This window comes from Saimiri boliviensis, chromosome 2, assembly GCF_048565385.1.
Source record: "Saimiri boliviensis isolate mSaiBol1 chromosome 2, mSaiBol1.pri, whole genome shotgun sequence".
NCBI classification, from domain to species: domain Eukaryota; kingdom Metazoa; phylum Chordata; class Mammalia; order Primates; family Cebidae; genus Saimiri; species Saimiri boliviensis.
Genome location: NC_133450.1, coordinates 49,472,072 through 49,492,978, shown reverse-complemented (window position 1 = coordinate 49,492,978; position 20,907 = coordinate 49,472,072). Strand labels below are relative to the sequence as shown.

General features: G+C 37.4%; 1 pseudogene; it reads right to left on the bottom strand.

Moving 5' to 3' along the window:
- Positions 1-11,045: 11,045 nt before the first annotated feature.
- On the bottom strand, positions 11,046-11,520 carry LOC101050936 (cytochrome b5-like; annotated as a pseudogene).
- Between the last annotated feature and the right edge of the window lie 9,387 nt (positions 11,521-20,907).

Below are 20,907 nucleotides of genomic sequence, written 5' to 3'. Positions count from 1 at the left end.
ATCTGTAATCCTCTGACATTTGATTGATTGATTGATTGCTCTTTTCATTTCGTTTTATATTTATTCATAATATCTCACTATTTTCATTTTAAGCATCAACAGTGTGTTTTAGTAGTTTTTAAAATAAAATTATTTTCAAAATGCCATGTTTCCTTTAACTGATAATATCAAATATTTTCTTCATCATTCAATATTGTCAAAATGTACTAAAAACCATTATTCTTCAGAAAATATTAAGGCTCTTGAGGTTATTTTCATCTCCTCCGAATAAACCCAGATTATAGTTTTCTTTCTTCCCCCCTGCACTTAGGTCTTGTCTTTCAACAGCTATTTCTCGTTTCTATCAGTTTGTGGGTTTTCTCTGCTTCTAATTGGCTGCATGTGTTCCAAGCAATTCTAAGTGAATGCAATCTCTTGGCTTCAAGACTTTTTTTATGAGAAAAATCTTGCATTTTATGACTCTTTTAGTTGAGCTGAAAGGCTTTCTTCATGTAATTCTGCTTTCAGTGTCTGTTCAGGATAATTAAATTTGTGGTAGACTGATCTTCAAATAAATCAAATATAAAATAACACTCTTATCATCTTTTCTACATACTATCTCTTTAAACCCTGTGCAACTTATATCATATATTTTACATTAAGAAAGTCATTACGAAGTATGACTATCTGTGAATAATTTGAATATTTTTCGATTTTTGTATATATTTTATAAGTCTTTGAAAACCAAATTCCAGCCAAATCAGATGCTCTTAGTATCTTAGTTATTACATCATGGTACATTTCTCTTTGCAAGATGTCATTTGGCATAATGAGATGTTATATATTGAATAACCCCTTGGTAATCTGAAAGAATTAAGATAGTTTTAATTATAATTACATGACACCCAAAGATGTCTTGTGATACTACACCTCTATGACTCATTGACATGGCTTTAGAATCCTAAGCACTAAGATCTTAGGTGGGAAAAACACCTGATTATTTCTATGGGGTAAAGAAAACGGAACACAAGTACTTGCACAGGACTGTACTTACATCTATGGCAGTCCTACAACTTACAGAGTCTGTGCATGTGCAACAGAGACGCACAAGGAGCAACAGAGCTCCTATGCAATTGTTTTGAGGGTGAGTATTAGAACATTTAGCCTGTTCTAATTTTATTACATCTTGTCTTTTTTTGGCCTCTCACACTTCCTTCCTTTTGTTCTCTTCTCATCCTAGTCTCCCCACCATCACTTTCTTCTTTCTCTTCTTAACAACCACTGTCCCTCTCCAAAATATAAATTAATTTGTGGAGAAATTATAGTTATGCTTGGCGTAGGCAAGAGAAAAATATTTGGCACTTTTCCTCCACCTCAAGCCTTGGTTATTCCTACTGTGGTTTAATTTCATTACTAGGATTTGGATCAATAAATCTGTGGAAAATACAAAGCCAGTTTTCTCAGTTTATTGTCCTTCTGTTGAAAGCAGACGCAGTTTAGCCAACATCTGGACAGTATTTGTGAAGGCCAAATGTAACTCAAATCCAAGCCAGAGAATGAGTTGATGCGTTTGTAAGCTAAGCTATTTGATAGACTTATAAAAGAACAAAAAATAAAAATAAAAATCTGGCTGCTTTTAGTTTCCTACTGGTTTGTTTTCAGAAAGGTTTACATTGTCAGGGTGCTCTGACATTCACATGCCATGATTTTTTCTTTCTGGTGCCCATAGGAAATTTTGCTCCTGGAAGACAGTCTCAAACTCAAGTTTCTCCTGCTGAATGAACTACTTACTGTCTTAGATAATGACCAGCTTTGGAATCTGCCTTATCTTTTTCAAATGTGCACTATTTAGTTAAAAGGAGCATTATCAATTGCCACACACTCAGACTGACCTGGTAAAGGTGATAAATAGAAGGCCTTCTGGCTGCATTCAGTAACTTGGATTTGCTATGGAGGACAAATGGAAACTGAGGAATAAACAGAAGAAAAGAAAATATGAATTATAAAAGGTTAATCAAGGAGAAGTTAAGATTATTTACGTGTAAGAAAAACAGTACCTGGATCTATCAAAGTGATGCCAAGTACTGTATATGTCTCTGTGTAACCAAGTGGTAGAAAGGGAAGTATTTATTCTTGGATTTGAAGCTCTTTGATAGAAATAACATATTCAAATTCTTCATTTGTACAATTGGAATTAAAAGTCTCTGGACAGAGTCTACTAAGATGGAAGGTGCTGAGAGGCACCTGAACTAGGATAAAAACAGCAGCACATTGTTCAGACTCTCCTATGCCCATTGCCTTATTTGTGACATTAACAAAAATAAGTATGTATGGAAATGATTAGACTCCAATTTCTTCCTGTGGATATAAAGTTTGCATTGGCCAAACAGTGCATAATATATCATTTGAAATTACTCTGGAATTACTCTGGAATTCACGTTACCTGATTTAATTTTTTTTCAAGGTGTATTTTCTGTCTCTGGACTAACTATATTATATGTATATTACACATACTTAACTGGGCTTTGTAAAGGATCTTCATGAAAATGCATTTGCCACCATATTTTATTGCTGCAATGCACCTTGAGAAGGAGCCAGGCTGCTCATCTTCAGCACTGAAAGGAGAACAAAGGGCTTCTCTGAAGGGGAATTGCTGATTTCCCATTTAGCTTGGCCAGGAAGACCACTTCATCAGATTGCTGAAAGAGGTAGGAAAAAAAAAAAAAAAAAACTCATTTGCAGTTCACTTCCAAGTCTGGTAGGTCAAAATTTTAAACTAAGGTTTACAAAGTTAACTAGCTATTAGCTCCTTTGATCAGAATCTAATCAAGTGGTTGTAAAACAGAAAACCACTGAAGTTTCCCTAGGGAATGATTTGATTATTGGGAAATGTGCTGGTGGGTGAACTTTTCTTTACCTTTTCTTCTTGGCCGTCTTAAATAGATACAGGCTATTTTTTTTCAGTCTCCACAGTAACTGACTCGATTTTTATCTATTCTAAAAATATTTTTCTCCCACAGCAGAGGCCTAATTCCCATATTAAAGAGGACTGCAGGGTAAAGTGTCATTAATCTGTTTCTTTGGGTAAGCAATTTTCTAATAGTGTATGATCTTTGCAACATTTTAAGAATATGAGTATCTTCATATTTACTTCTTAAAAAGCAAATGAAAGTCTGTGATAATGAAAGAAGTTGGTTAATAAATCAATGAAACTCGCAGAAAATTCCCATCTCTTTTCTGTAATCTAGGGATGGAAAAATTCAATATAGTACATTACTTGGGTTTCTGAAATATTATTTACCAGTCTTTAAAATTCAGACTGTGGTTTTTAAATTTCTAATTCCATGTTTCTTCTAACCACATTTATTGCCTGTCTAAACTTCTTTTCAAATTGGTAATCTCTATTACACTTCTTTGAATTTAACTGAAGACAAAATAGCTTGCTTTTGGATGTCTCCATGTAATTACAATTTAATTCTGTCTGGTTGATATGCTAAAGATAATGGCTTCTATTTTGCAAAATGCGACCTAGCTACATGCTCACACCATTGCCAGAGTCTATTTCAGATGCAGAAGCCAACTGTTCTCTCATTCCTGCAGAGTTCAGGCTTTCAGATTTTGGCGGCATTTCCATGGCTAGAATGAATTGAAAATTTCTCTTGATCTTTATAAAAACTCTTGCTTACCAGCTCAGTGATGTGTATCGTGGAGCAGAGTGAGGTGCTGAGTCTACATTGCCTGCAAAACCGGTACTGAGGCTGGAGAACATTCCACTTTACTCCCCTTTTTCCTCTATTGTCCTGCTCATGTCTAATCATTGCACTAAACGGATTTTGGAGGGCAGCCACTTGATCCCCGCTAACAAATGTTAAGCATCACCAAACCTTTCAGAGAACAGTGTGATGTCCCAGTCTGGAAAGTTCAGTCTTTTTCTAACTAGATACTTCTATCGCCCTTTCTTACAGTTGTCATTGTTGGACTTTAGATGGCTTTTGGGTTCCATCATCAGGATTATCTTCACCCATGGAACAGATAGATAGGCATTGTGTAGATCCAGAAAGCAATTGTTCCACCTGGAAGGCAGAACAGCAATATCTGTCAGGCAGTGCTGTGTACTGTGCTGTAGTGCACTATTTCCGCTATAGGAATCAGAAGGCAGTTCTAAACAGGGAGTCTGTCGGTTGTTTCTGAGGCTTTAGGCAACTGGGTAACCTCTTTGGTTATCATGTTTCCTTAACTAAATTTACTCCAAAAATCACTTCAATAAATGTATCTGATTGATTCTGGATGAATTTAAAATCAATCTAATACTAACTCATTTTGAAACTTCCTTATTGGTTTGTTTTTCTTCTCCTTTTCCTCATTTCTCCTAGTATCTGCTTGAGGTCATTACAAAAGAGGTAGCATCTTACTAAAGGGAAGTTTATGAAATAAGTTAACAAAAACACAAGCAACCATATTGACATAAACACGTGTACCCATTTGAAAATTTCCACTATCTTTGGGAGAAAGTCCACTGACTGATTTAAATTTCTATTCATGGATAATACAAAAACAGTATGACCAAAAGTTAAAATGTCTTTCTTGAGATCTCAAATATCCAGAGAGAGAACTATGTCTACAGCCCAAATCAAAGAGCAGGGAACAAATTAAAAGTCCCTTAAAATGCTGATATATAACAAAAAACATAAAACAAAAACTGATTAACTAAGACAATATAGACAATTTTAATCTCTTAAAATCATTTCATCCAATATAAATTGCTCTGAATTTTGCGGTTACTTGAAAGAAAGAAATAACTTTGAATAATCAGTTGACAGAAAGCTATCTTTATGCTAATGGCATAGTTATATCCCTCTTAATTTTGCTTATCTTCAGTAATGTTTAAAACACATTGAAAACATGTAACATGGTCTCTTTTCATATACATTATTTGTAACAATATTTTATTTTTTTCTATAGCTCAGTGACTCTACTGCTTTTTTGTCATTAAATGTGGCAGGTGCCAAAACAATAAAATGGCTAAAAAATGACCCATGTGATAATTGTTTTAGTTACACTAGCTTGACAAACAATGTAATAAAAATCATGATTTAAAATTCCGAATGGAACTTGCAAAACATGGTATCAAGTACTGTATCAAATGCTTGAACATGTTTTTAATTGGCAAAACTTTAATGCCATTAAGAGTTTTGCATATGCTTCAGCTAGCTTTTGTGCAGTTGAGAAAAAAATATCAATACCCATCTGTCACTGTGAGTGGAGCACATATGGTAACAGAAGACCTTAAAATACATCAGATGTAGTTTCTATTATCCAAGTCACTTTGGCTCTAAAAGGAGTTCAGCCACCTTGATAGAGCTTTGGCTATTAGAAGTTTAATTTTGCCAATTAAAGTTGTTATTTTGCGTGCAATGATGACAATTTTGATTGTGTTCCTCTGCTGTGTTATTAACTGTCATTATTATGAATTCTGAGCTCGCATAACTCCTTCTGTTCCAATTTGGGTTTCTGCAATAGTAAAGGCAATGGCTCTGTCTTCAAACAGGCACCCTTCTCAGTTGGTTAAGTGATCAGTGTTGGCAGAGCCCCTTTGTAGATGCCTTCTGTCCTTTCTGGAACTGTCCTTGTTTGACTTAACAGTGTTGAGTTAAAAGGGAGAGTTGAATCAGTTTTCCAGATATTTAAAGTCAAAATACAAACTTAAAAATGGAAGGTAATTTTGAGGCGGGGAATGGGTTGTATAATTAGTTTCCATTCATTTATCTAACATTTACCTAGGGGTTACTCTTTGGAAGGCAGAATGCTAGGTTCCAGTGATGGAGAAATACAGACTCATGGCACTTTCCCTTGAGAACATGTAATAGCTAGTGAAGAAGAGCATATAAATAAACAATACAGTTTAAATCCCCTTATAGAGGTATTGAGAGGATGTGTTGGGAGCATGGTAGAAGAATGATTATCATGGAAAACTCTGAGAAACATTTTAAAAGGGATGAAGAATAGGAAATTATCATAAGACACACTGGGAGAGATACTACTAATGTCAACTGGAAGAGCACACAAAAACATGAAGATGGTTCAGGTCCATTTGCTCCTGAAAACAAAACAAAACAAAACAAAACAAAAAACATGAAGATGGAAATGAGTGTAAGAAATTTGTGGAATACTGAGTAGTTCAATAGGTTAGGAGGTGAGGGGACAGAGACCAGATCACAAAAGTCTGTTCTTTCTAGATTTGGAGCCCTATCTTGAAGATTTTAGGGTTCTTTAGAATATGTCTGAACAACAAAACTATCTGATTGGGTTTCCACTTTGTAAAAAGCACTCTGATTTTCAGTGGTTTAATTGGAAGGAGCTAGGATTAGAGGAAGTACAATTACTTTCAGGAAACTATGAGTCAGTGGCAGTGGGGTGGCAGAGGAGAAATAAATTGGGAAAAATACTTAGACTATGGAATCTACCAGACTCAGTTACCCTGGTTTTCCATACTGATTAAGTTTACCACAAAAATGTTTGACCTTGTCTTTGTTTCCTGTGTCAACACAAATCCACAGCCCTGTTTAATATAAAGCAAACAGGAGGTAGAGTAGGGAAATTGATATTGTTTTTATGAACTCAACAAATCTTTCCAAATTGAAGAAGAATTGCAGGATGCATAATCGGTAGTGTATTTTAATTCATATGAGACAGAACTCATAGAGTTTATATTTTTCCATTTCTCTTGTGGCAAATTAGGGATGAAAGCATCAGAATCTTTTCTAAATCATTATTCATTTTGATGCTTTAAAATTCTTTTAAACATTCTCAATGTTTATTCTCAGCTTACCTTGGCAAGAAGCTCTATACTGCTTGAGGGGGCCATTCTTAATGAAGTAGGAAACTGAGTAATCATCAATGTTTATAAGGATATGGACTCACTTTCTGTAATTGAGACCCAAAATGATAATGATCTAGGCGTACAAAGTCCAATGCTGGTTTAAAGACTTTACTGTATTAAAGCTTCAGTCTCCTCTCCCTTTGCTTTGTCAGCCATGGGGTACGGTTCATTCAGCATGATTCAAAGTGGCTCATGGCATATCCTCATCCCAGCCAGTGTGAAGAGCTCCACTTCCCTTCCTTGAAGGGCACACATAGTTTCCACATCCATCCAAACATCCTGTTGGTCATAACTTGGCCACAGGCCACACTAAGATGCCAGGGATGCTGAGGAGTTATTATATTTTTTCCTGAGTGTTCCTGAAACTTGCTAAAAATTATATGACTTTAGAAGAAGAAGAAAATGGATATTGGGGAACAACCAGGATTTTCTGACATGGTACCCCTTATGACATTTTGGGGGTGATCATTCAAAGTGGACTGTGCCATATCAGGGTACCTTCTCATTTGCATTGGCTTTCTTGAGCAACCAATTCTTTTACAAACCACATCTATTATTTGTCATTCATTTATTTCACTTATTTAACAATCATTTGGTGAGCACTGACCTTGCAAGTTATGTCGTAGTACTGAGAGATGGAAAATGAAATAATGCTCAGTCTTTTCCTCCATAGAGTTGACAGTTCAAAGATGGTGACATAAAGAGTAAATCAGTAATTACCACAGGCCATGGTCAGTGCCATGCTGTATATCAGACACTGTCCTCAAACTCTGCCATGTATTCAGGGCACTAGAATAATTTGGTGAGATGCTGATTTCTACATTCTCACAAAGACAGTAATGTTTACCTCCCCTTCCTTTTCCTTTGGGATTAGTTCTGAGTGTCTAGTTTTTTTTTGCTTTGTGCCATTTTAAATGGCCCTTTTCCTTCAGGCAGAAAACAGAGGAGTCTGGCACTACACAGAAGATTTCTTTAGGTTTCTAGCCTGATTGACTGAGATTGAGCCCTGCCTTCCCTGTGGGGGCCAGAATGGACTTGGTACTTTGAGTAGAGAAGCTGACCCATGAGAAAGAAAAAGAGCTCAGGCACAAGTTCTGCAATGGAGAGACTGTGGTGGGTGGAGGGTGAGTGGGTGACTGAGACTTGCTTCCCACTTTCATTCCAGAGTCTTAAGGATCCCTGTCTATAGTTTGCATGACAATCTGTTTTCCAGTGCTTTTAAAATCTGATTTTACCTTCTATCGCTTTTCCCCTCTTTTGCTCCCTTCAGCCACACCGGCCTCCCTAGTACTTGACAGTCAGTCTTGCTCCCGCATCATGGAGCTCTATGCTGCTTCTGTGTAGCTGCTCTTCCCTTAGAGCCACATGGCGAATTCCCTGACTTCCTGCAGCCTTATTTACCAGCTACATGAGGCCTTCCCCGGTCATTCTTTCTAAAATGTCAACCTCTTACTCTGACTCTGTGTGTCTTCCCTGCTTCACTACTTCTTCTTAGCATTGATTATTCTTTACTTAATTTCTAGAGGTGCGATGTTGCAGGGGAATAGGGGGAAATAGATAATAAAGATAATATCAATGGGAGAAGGAATTTATGTCTGTTTTATTAAATACTGACCTTCAAGATGGTGCCTAGCACATCATATGTGCTCCATAATGAATGAATAATGACAAATCTCCTCAGCCCAAACTAGACAAATAGGGAGTAGAGTTTCCTTCATTTAAATTGACCATTGTCATTACTGACATGGACAATTGGAATCTCAGTAGAAATCCTGGACATCAGAATAAAAACCTTCTCTTCAAGCTTTCTGGGAGGTGTTGGGCATCTTGTACCTGAGCAATGGGAAGCATAGAGTCACACAAATTTGGATTTTTTTTTGTTTTTTTCAGTAGAGAAGATGTATCATTCTTTGCATCTGAGTGTTTTGAGCAAATTTTTATTAGTTACCTTTACTGGGTACAGTGGCCATCCTGGTCTCATCCTGCTATTTCATGCCCCAATGTTTGTATATTCTGGATTTTTGGCTTGAAAGTGCATTAACGTCTTGTCATGTTTGGCTTGAAAATGTACTAAGGACTGCTGTTGTGAGCAGCGGCCCATGGTAAGTGCATAGGACCAGCACAGGGAGCAAAGGGTCAACATTTTAATACTAGCCATTACTTAGGTGATAGAGAAGTGCAAATGAGTGTGCCATGTATGTGTGTGTCTGAGTATATCTCAGCCCATTGATGCTGCTACAACAAAATACTAAGACTGGATAATTTGTAAGCAATATAAATTTATTTCTCAAAGTTCTGGAGGCTGGGAAGTCCAAGATCAAGGGATCAAGGTGCCAATAGATTCAGTGTCTTGTGAAGGCTGCCCTCTGCTTCTGGATGGCTCCTCTTGCTGTATCCTTACATGGTAGAAGGTATGGGTAAAAGAGCATGGGGCTGCTCTCTTTAACCTCTATTATAAGACCACTAATCCACTCAGGAGGAGGAAACTATCATGACTTTAGCACTTTCTGAAAGGCCCCACCTCTTAATACTATCTCATTAGATATGAAGTTCCAACACAGGAATTTTGGAGGGACAGATACATTCAAACAATAGCAGCGCATCTGCAATTTAAGAAATGTAAATTGCACATGTGTACCACAAGCCAGTGAATTTTGTGACTCTGTTATTGACTATGTCAAAATTTAAGATTTCCTTTTTTCTGTTTTGAAACATATGGAAGTTTCTTCTTGTATCACTGCGTAATTTTGATGAAGGAACTGGAAACAGGCCTCTTTTCTCTGAATTAGACTTCTCTACTCTATACAATAAGCTTTCTCCCTTTGCTCAGTACTCCCTATAGTCACACCAAATTGTCATCTAATGAAAGTTATATTGCCTAGTATTTTTCCCCTACCTATTTCTTAGGAGATTCAGCAGAAATAAATGGAATTAGCCCAGGTTAAGATGACAAAAATAATTATTCTTTGGTTAAAAGAAGCAAAGCTTACATCCAGGGACCCATTCAAGTTCATTTGTTTTACACAGAAGAGTTTAAAAAAAGTAGTTAACTGAAAAATATGTAAAATGGAATATTAAAACACTAAATAAGTTAAAGAATCAGAAAGTACCATTCATTGAATGCCTATAGGAAGCCATTAAGCAATTTACTAATTAAGTAAAGAGACAGATATTAAGATTTAAGATTGTTGTGTTTCTCATTTTACAGGGAAAGAAAACAGGTTTCAGGGATGTTAGTAAGAGCCAAGGATGCATTACTAATAAGTGTTTAAGGCTGGATGTGTATCTAGGTATGTTTGATTCTGACTGAACATTCCACCCTACCTTGCTGGTTTCCAACTGTCTTTGAGATCAAAATGTTCTTAATGTTTTAGTACTGTACATTTGAAAGTGAAAGTCCCATATTTCATTTCTGAATAATATCATATTTTCTCTTTTGCTAGAAATAATATCTTTGATTGCTCTGGTACTTGGTCTGTGTGAATTGCTTTATTTGTTGTTTCAATGCCATGCAAGGATTTAAGTTGCTTGCTATTCGAAACATAGATGAATTACTTCATTTTTGAAATTTCTACACTGAAGTAAGTTTCCATAGTAAAACATATTGTTATGGGATCAGGCTCTGAATCTTAATCTCAGCTTCTCTACTTATGTAGCAGATGAGAGTGACCATATTATTTAACTGCACTGTGCCTCAGTATCTTTATCTGTAAAATGGAGATGATATAGCTGTCTAATAATTAAATTAGTTAATATGTGTAATACAATTAAAATAATTTGAACCAATCCTGACACACAAATCACCAATGAAATTGTTTTTCACCCGAACACAACAGTCTTAAATAGGCAAATTTTTTTAGAAAAGCTTTCTAAAGTACAAGATATGAAAGTTTAATAAAGGTTATTTCCCTCAATGCCTTCCTGTTAATCATCTCCTAAAATCAGGTCTAAAGGCAGGACTGCATACCTCTTTTTTCTTTACTTATTTTATATATTTTAAAAGCCAGATGTATTTTTAAAAGATCATACTTACAATAAGTAAATTATGTGGTGAAGAAATATCAAAATGAAGTTGATGAATAAGATGGCACACTTATTCAAGAGTAGAAAGAATTAAACAGTTTTTTTTCTTTTGTTTCTAATGTAAGAGGAAAGGGAAACAGAAATATTAAAATTATTATTTCAGCTAAAGTTTTCTCTCAGTTGAAGTAGTTAACATGGACTTTTTTCCGCCTTTATCCAAAGCAGTCTTTTCTTTCACGGATTTCTGAGATATGGCCACGTAGAGGTGATATCTGAGGGCGGCCAGGGCTGAGATGGCTGGGATCACCCAATTGGTCCACTAATTAGAGGGAGAATCAACAGTGGTAAAAAGAGTTTCTGAAAGATTTGTGATTGATCTGTCATCTGGATAAAGGTCCCCAATTATATATGTTTTGGACAATTCTCTAGCGTCCGTAGAGTGCATGATAGCCTCAGTTTTCAGGAGCATCACCTACAGCTTGTTCCTTGAAGACTTCCCCACAGGAATGCTCATCAAGAAATCTGGTCACATCATATACCTTGTGGTGCAAGATCACCCAGGTGCTTTTGCTGTGATTGTGCTTTTTAATCTCTCCCAGGGTGTAGTATTTTATGCTCTTGTCTGACTGCTCAGCCATCTCAGTGCAAAGCAAGCCAGGCCCTGCACACACAGACCTACTGAATAGAACAGATCATGCATCAGAGCCAGCTCTGCCAGAAACATGTTCTGTGTGTCCAGTCCAGTGTGCAGGTCTTTTATTTTCAATTTCATTCATTCATACTGAAAAAACATACACAAGATTAATTGACCATCATTGGAGGATGCTATTGTGCTGACCAAATAGTTTGAAATTTGGTAACTAAAGCAACAATTTAAAGGCTTATCTTGCTTTCTTATGCAAACTATACTAATAGGTAACCAAATATAGATAAGGAGTAATTTTTTTCACAGAGAATTAATGGATCTAGCCACTGGTCATTAGTAGTTTCTAGTAACAGAGAAATCAAGAGAAAGAGGGGAAGAGAGAGAGAGGAACAAAGAGCTAGGCATTATGCACTTCTGTTTGAATGAATACAATATTTATAAAGTAGTCTTACAAAAACTGTTAATTTGTAGAAAATAGAAGAATATGTAAATCTACCCCAATGTGATTCAATCAGCAAAATCTAGAATGAGAGAAACTCTATAGGACAAACCCTTTATTTCTTCAATAAATAAATTCAAGAAGTAGTTGGAGGAGTTTCTTACAGACTAAAAGAGATTTTAAAAAACATCAACCATTTTGAGTTGTGGGTTTTTTGTTCAGATCCTGATTCAAATAAACTGTACAACGAATTTTCTTACACTTATGAAAGAATCAGAAATTCTAACACTGGAGAGCCTATAATATTAAAAAAGTTGTCAATTTTCTTAGGTGTAGTGATGGTAATTGATTGTGTTAAAAAACAGTCTTCATTGTTCATTTGCAGATTAAAGGTTAGGGTACCTAAGATTTGCGTCCTAATAAAGCATCATGGGGGAAGTGGGGAAGTGTGTGAATGGGGCAGGATTCACCATGATTGTTAGAACCCAGTAATTGACACAGGAGAAATTAGGGTTTCATTATAATATATTGTTTATTTTGTGTATATTTGAAGTTCTCTATATTTTTTAAAAGTGCTTTTAAAAATGTCTTTTAAAAACTATACGTTTAGACTACATTAAAAGAAAAACCTTGGACAGATTAAATTTAATAGTATAATAGAGCAAAGAACAATTCCCAAATTGGGCAGCCCTAGAACCAGAATAGGTTCAGAGAGACTCTGGCGCTACCACGTGGTAAAAAAAACATTTTTGCACAGAAAAAGGAAAGTAAGGTACAGAAAATGGCACCGAGGTATAGAAACAACCAGATTGGGCACAGCTGGGCTTTTGCCTCATTTGAACATGGACTTGAAAAGTTAGCTGCCTTTGATTGGATGAAACTCAGTGATCGACACAAGAGTAGGTATCAGTCTGCTTACGTCTCCGCTTAGGTTACAGTTCACTATGTATGGAAAACCTCTAGGCTGAACTTAAAATATGTAAGGAGGTAGCTTTAGGCTAAACTTTTTAACAACTGGAAGGCATATATAACTTAAGAGTAAAATATACGAAAGTATTCACTTGAGTATTGTAGTCAGTTTGAACGTAATTGCAAACTAAACTGACTTGAAAATTAGGTAATGCTATGATTCAAGATCAAAGGACATGGGCTATGTGCCGTCTTCTTTAGATTTTGGAATTATTTGCTGTAGCTACTATAAATAGCACTCCTTATTTCCTATCAGGATTGCAGACCCTTAAGTATGACTGATATTCTTTTGTTATTTAAGAAATTTCAGCAAGCTGAGAAGGCCATTGTTTTAGAAAAACATCACCAAACTATGTTTATTTTTCTTAATGGAAAAGATTTCTTTTAGCTTGAGGAAGATTTAGAAATAAGTATAGAAATATTTAAGGAAATTAAATATATAGCATTGATATTTTATTATTAAGAAATAGGAGTACATTTCATGTTAAGCATATGGCATTTAAGAGAATTGGACCAATTAGAATAACAGTTAAATCTGTCATTCCAGTTAAATATGTTAATTGTGTAATTGATTCATATTTGTAATTTTAGTTGACACCTTACCAACTATACATTCAGTTTGGTCATTTAATAGAATTTGGGGTTCACCATGCTATGTAATTAATTTGTAAAAGCTATTATACTAAAGTACCTAGAAAATTTTGTCCATCAGATAGTTGAGAAACTTAGATAGGAAATGAGATATATTCAATTGATGAATCTGGTTTAAAATGTTTGAAGAGGTTAAAAAAAAAAAAACTTTTGTAAATAGAACCAAATATTAGCCAGTCTCCCTAAAAAACTGTTGCTAAATGTGCTATATTTATGAATAGAAGATTTATATGTGGAAATCAAACGCTTAAGAAAAGCTAGATTTTAAAATGCTTAACTTTAATATTTCATGTGTTAATTTAAAAGCCATTGTTTACGAAGTTAAGTGGGTTTTTCTGGGCATAAAACCCACCCATCGTGGACTTAATAGGAAAAACAAACAGACCCTCACATTTTCCGCAAATGAATGGATCAATGCAGTCTTTAAAAAAAAAAAAGTTTAATGCAATGGATAGGCGTGAATTTCGGGAGCCCTGCTAAGAGTGACACTCTCCGGAAATGTCACTTTCTCCGAGGCTGTCAGACTGGCAAGGGCAGGGGCGGGCCGGCGGGGAGGGCTCCGGCATTAACATATTTCCTAGACGCTCCATCTCCTTGGTCCGGCGTCAGGGATGCCTCCCAGCTCCCCGCGGACACGCGAGCCCATCAGGCCGGGAGCAGATGAACGCTCACACGCTTCAAATTGGCGGCTTGCCGCGGCTTGCCAGAAGGCTAGAGTTCAGCGCGGCTTTAGTAGAGAAGTCTCCTGGTCTCCTTCTCCCCATCTTCCCCTCGCCTTCCTCTGAAAGGAGCTCGCGTCCTAGGCGAACCCCAGGCCCGCCTCCCGCTCGCCCCGGAGTGGAGCTGCGGCTGCGGCGGGCTGGGGTCTTGGAGCGCAGAAGGGACCGGCGGGCGGGGGAGCAGGGGACCGGGGACCTGGCGAACGCCCACCCTCGGCTCAGCTCCCCCACCCGGGGCGACGGCGCTGCGCACGGGGACCTGTCAGCGGCGACTGATTTATAAGACCGATTTACCTTCTGGAGAGTGTAATTATGTTCATAGTTAAGAATTAATCAGGTGAGAGAATTACGGAATAATCATTCTCCGGACTTTGAAGGACAAACTAGATGGAGACCCACCAAGGCAGCTGCAGGGCCTGGCCGCCCGGAGTCCTCTGCCTCTGGGTCAGTGGCAGGGGGCGGTTTCTGAGCTAGCTGACTTCCTTTGTGAAAACGCAAACTGAGAAATCTTGCCGACTTTCTCCAGAAGGATAATGCGCACTCACCTGGTTTAAAAGGTGGGGGAAAGGAGATTTTGTGAAAGAAGGAATTCATGGAGACAGAGTTATCTCTGAATAAGAGTTTGGCTGTTGTTTCCTGTTCAAAAAAATTGTACCTGAGTTCCTTTCTGCTTTCACTCACTCTATGCAACAGCCGGCATTTCAGAATCGTTTTATCATTTTTGCTAATACGTTTTCCCTTCACTCCGGCAGTGTGGGTTGGGTGGCTCTCACATTTTAGGATTATGTTCTTTTTAGGTGGGGAGGCATTTTTTTTTTTAATGTATTTTCCTCCTTTTCTTTGTGGCAGGAAACTCCTCAGTTAATTTACTGTATTTTTCAAATTGTCTCACTGTCCTCCTCTCCACACATCTCTTTCAAAATAGGTATTTCTGTTGGGACACCATAGACTATTTTGTATTATCTCCTAGGAGAATTTCTAAGAGTCCCTTGACAATTACCTTGCAATCCAATCATATACTCCTTTACTATTAAATTTTGAAGAAAAGTGGCTGCAGTAGAAGCAAAGAATGGAGCAGATTGAATGAGATTACGGCAGTATCTGAAAACTGTCATACTATTTCCTTGACAAGATACCATCATTCTAACGCTGTGCTTCATCACTGGAAGGAAGGGACGATGCAATTCATAACCCAAACGGCCTATTTGTTTAGTCATTCAAGTGTGTACACCTAGGCCTCAAACAGTCTTTGCATGCCACCTTTCTTCAGCTCCCTCCCTCAGCCCAGCACCCCATTTCATTTACTCCTGGCTGCCTCCCTTCTCTGACCTTGGGATTGTCCACTCTTTCAGAACTGTGGAGAGTCTCTGTTGGACCAACTGTTTCTCCTCTTCTTTCATGGCCTCTGAATCTTTGATCCTCTTTTGTCCCTTACCTAGGAACCTCATTTTCTTCAGCTATTTCTCAGTTCCTAATCTCTTACTAACTATGCACAAGTTAGATTCTGGGCGTATAGGAGGAAAGGGGCTGGGTGCTGTGTCTCACACCTGTAATCTCAGCACTTTGGGGGACTGGGGTAGGGGGATCACCTGAGGTCAGGAGTTCAAGACCAGCCTGACCAACATGGTGAAACCTCATCTCTACTACAAATGCAAAAATTAGCCAGGCATGATGGTGGGTGCCTGTAATCTCAGCTACTTGGGAGGCTGAGGTGGGAGAATCACTTGAACCAGGGAAGTAGAGGTTGCAGTGAGCCAAGATTGTGCCACTGCACTCTAGCCTGGGTGACACAATGAGTCTCTGTCTCAAAAAAGAAAAAAAAAAAAAAAAAAGAAAAAAAAAAAAAGAAGGAAAGGAGGCTGCCCCTCAGGATGTGAAATTATTAAGATATTCAGACTGTCCAGAAGTAAAATGAACAATTTCATAGGTTTCTTCTATGCCTTATGATATTAAAATTGATTATTTACTCTTTTTTTCTTTTTTCTTTGAAACAGTCCCACTCTGTCACCCAGGCTGGAGTACAGTGGTGCTATCTCAGCTCAAGGGATTCTCCTGCTTCAGCCTCCCAAGTAGCTGGGACTACAGGTTCATGCCACTGTACCTGGCTAATTTTTGTATTTTACTTTTTTAGTAGAGATGGGGTTTCGCCATGTTGTTCAGGCTGCTCTCCCTCCTGACCTCAAGTGATCTGCCCATCCTGACCTCCCAAAGTGCTGGGATTATAGGCATGAGCCACCACGCCCAGCCAAAAGTGATTATTTCATGAGTAAAAAGGAGAAGAAAATCTTTCCAATCTGTACACGTGAATGAAAAACAAAACAACATTTTACATCTAAAGGTAATGAATCTTGCATGATGGTACTCCAAGTCAGCTATTCAGGTCATATTCTCATCTTTGGCTTTTCAGAACTCATCACCACTGCTTGCTTTCTGTGCAGCAATAGAACTGGCTTTCTGCTCTGCCTCTTGCCAAGTTCCATGCTTTACCCAAACCTCATCTCACCACAAGTTCTGTAGGGATCTCAAGAATAGAGGGAGGTAAAAACAAGATGCTCTTCAAAGAGAAGCTACATACCTGAAATACGTCAGCAGCTCTTACTTGAGCAGAAACACTATGAAAGATTACTTCTGTCTCTTCTTCATTCTTGCCCATTCAGATGACTTATTCCAGCAATCAGTGTGCAACTGGCATTTTCATTCATTGATATTGCTCTGTTCTATGCACACTGTTAATGAATTGGCATAGTGGGAAAATGGAAGCAGCTTTTGACTGGAAACTAGGAGACAGATTCTAGTTTTGGCCTGCTCCTCACAGCTGATTGTCCTTGGACAAGTCATTTGCCTTTCTGGACCATTGTTTCTATAGGAACATCATGAGGAAACTAGATTGGACTAGTCTTTCCATAAAATGTGATGCTCAGGAGACAGAAGATTTTGAAAACTTCTCTATTCTCAGGGATACACCATCAGCATGAATGTACAGTTGCAAAGACATAGTTTATGCTTGGTTGAACATGTCTTTCTCCATATGACGACCAGCAAACACCCCAACTTTTTTCTTTTTTTTTTTAATCTCCTTCTCTTTCTTCCTTCTTTTCTTTTCATTTTTTAAATATATGTAACAGAACCAGCATTTTATAGAATCCAATGTGGGAAAGGCAGGACTAAATGAACATTCTTTAGGTTCATTTGTTTGTTTATTTTGCTTCGATGCATGGAATCAGACCTGCTCAGAGTGTTATAATACAGAAACCATAATATATTGTTTTAATTATTGCTTAATTATTATGTAATTATACTTACTGTTTTACTGAACACCAATGAAATATGGACCCAAAGAGACAAAATAAAATATATTTTTAGCCCAAAAGAATATCAGCATTTGTTTAGCATTCTTGGGAAGTGAGGTGATTTGTGCTTTAAAAACATAACTAGAAATTACCACTTAAATGGCAGTATTTTATTTCTGCTATTCATTTATTCATTCATTTAAGTAATACTGAGAGTTAACCTTTTATTTGCCTAAACTGCATTGGCTGTCTGAGGAATCTTTCCAAAAACAATGTTTTTAAGTACAAAGGAAAAAAAAACCTACATAAGATTACAATGGACACATTAAAAATACATTTATCAACTGGGTATGATAGCTCAATCCTGTAATTCCATCACTTTGGGAAGGCTGAGGCAGGTGAATCACTTGAGGTCAGGAGTTTGAGACCAGCCTGGACAATATGGCGAAACCCTGTCTCTACTAAAAATACAAAAATCAGCTGGACATGGTGGAGGGTACCTGTAATCTCAGCTACTTGGGAGGCTGAGGCAGAAGAATAGTTTGAACCTCTTGGCGGAGGTTGCAGTGAGCTGAGATTGCACCACTGCACTCCAGGTTGGGTAGCAAAACAAGATTCTCTGTCTCTCAAAAAAAAGTAAAAAACATTTATCAAAATATTTTCCAAAATTTGTAATATATATGTATTTTTAAATACATCAATTGACAGGATCTGGCAATGGTTCTAATAATTGTCATAATTTAAAAGTTATGATGAGTTTAAATTTCTATATAACAATTATAATGTGACAAATGCCACACATTTGTAAAGATTCATACAGGTGTGATATTTGTTGCAGATTATGCTCTTCAAAGATAGCTGCAATGTGAATGAAGATGCCTCTTGATGAGGCAGGCAAGGGCTATTAAGTTATCCACAGCCTACGAATCTTCCTGAAGCCACACATACCATGAAGGAAAGAAAAAGCATCTTCACTGTCCTCTCTCCAGATTCCTGATCCAAAGAATAAATGACCATAATACAATGTTGTTTTATGTCACTTAGTTTTAAAGGGTTTGCCATAATCAAGTGTATGTACATGCTGAGCAAAGGGCTGCCACCAGTAGTTCCAATGCCAGGATTGTGCAGCTCAAAAAGAAGTAATGTCCAGATTTTGGAATGGAGCAAATGGATGGTTGGTATTCCAATTAAATGAGGTGAAGAATAAAGGACTAGATAGAATTTTAAGGTAAATGAGGGTAGAAATTATTTAGACACATTTTGAATTTTTCCTGTTACTGAGCATTCAAATTCCTGAAATGCAGATCAGTGACTCAAAAGAAAATTATGAGTTAGGGATAAGGCTTGGGTACACTGTCATCTTCAGGGTAGTGAAAGCCACAAGCTTGGTGGATTTTACATAACATATAGCAAGAAAAGGGAGGGAAAAAATGGAGAGTGTAAACCTGGGAGAACCATAACATAATGAGTAAAGGAAACTGGGGAAGCAAAGTGAGATGTGGTCAGTGTGGGAAAGAGATGACTAAGAAAAAGTGATGTCATGGAAACAAAAGGATGTTTTTCAAGCTATACATGCTCTCATTTTCACAGACATTTGAATTTACTTTTTTTTTTCTTAGTGGGTTCCCATGCTAAGAATAACTTATTGATAATGTTTGGCTTTTATGCATGCAATTGGCTTATGGGCAGAAAAAAAGATTGAGAATCACAGTCATGCTAACATACATAATACATAAAAACACTGCTGGCTCTGGCAACCAAGAGAAAATAATTCCAAATACTCTACAGTTTCTTTCCTTCTAAGAACATACAGAATGCAGTTAAATATTTTTATGTTGACTTGGTCAGTTTTAGAAACATAAGACAGTCAACCTTTGAATCAAATTATGCCTTCAGAAGTAGCTGTTGTAGCCCAGGACTGGTTTAGTTTTTCATGAACTCCCATAGCTCTGTGGTTGACTGCTTTGTGGTTCTACATTCGTCTCTCTCAGGGCTCTTGTGGTTTGTGGTCTCCCTACAGTACGATTTTCTCCTAATTGGTGGTTTTACTCCCTTCTCTCTTTAGGCAATCTTTCCAGCCATCTGTGGGTCTGCTTCTGGTTTCTATGACTCCCTATTCTCTACCTGAGCTGTTGTTGGCTGCTTCAATTGCTCTTCTTTCTATTCCATGTAACTAGTATATTCGTTTTGTATGGCTGCTGTAACAAGGTACCACAAACTTAATGGCTGTAAATAACACAGATTTGCTAACTCACAGTTCTGGAGCTGAGAAGTTTGAAATGGGTCTCCTGAGCTAAAGGCAAGGTGTTTTGTGGCTGTATTCTTTTCTGGAGGCACTGGGGAAGAACCTTTTCCTTGTCTTCTGGAAGCTACCCACATTGCTTGATTCCTTATCTTCCATTTCCACCTTCAAAGTCAGCAATATTGGCTTTTCATGTGTCTCTTTCTTTAGTTCTCCTTTTCTCTGCCTCCCTCTTCCACTTATACATTGTAATTATGATGGTCTCAGCAGATAATCTAGGATAATCACTGCATCTCAAGGTTAGCTGAGTAGAAACTTTAATTCCCTCTGTCATCTCCATTCTGCTTTGCCAAGTATCATAGCATATTCACAAGTTGCAAGGATTAAGATATAGATATCTTTGGGGGACCGTGAATCTGCCTATTCCACCTAGGAAAATATCAAGATTATCCAATACAGTATGTAAAATAATATCGATGCATCTCAGGAGACTGTAATCTTTGCAATAGCTGTTTTCACTAGATTTGGTGGTATTTTCTCTTCGAACTTAAAGGCTCTTCTGGAAGACTGAATTTGCTGAATCCTGACCTTAAGATCTGGGAGGCAGAGGTGACTTTATGTCAATTTTTTTACTGAACCAATTTCTGAACAATATTGTACACACTCAAGTAGTATAAGGATTATTTAAAATATTTCAACCAATGGATATCAAATTATCAATAGACTGCAGTGCTCCCAAGTGTCTTTCTGATGTCTAGCTTGTGGCAGTTTGAAGTAGACTCCACAGTCATGAGGTACTGGGGTCACTCTAAGAGCTTCAGGTTGAATCGAAATTAGCATCCACCTTCTCAGAGAAGCAAGCATCCAGAAGGATCTTGTTTTTGCTAAATCTGCTCCAGAGTTAATGCAAGAGTAGAAGGAGTTTATACATCTATGAAATTGAACTGCATTGTAATCAGCTGTTCAAATTTCTGTATTTTACTTGAGGACAGGAACCGTGCCTTGTTCAATTTCATTTCTCTATCTTGAGGTAGGTCCTAAGTAAGTTTGTGATTTGAAGGGGTAGATG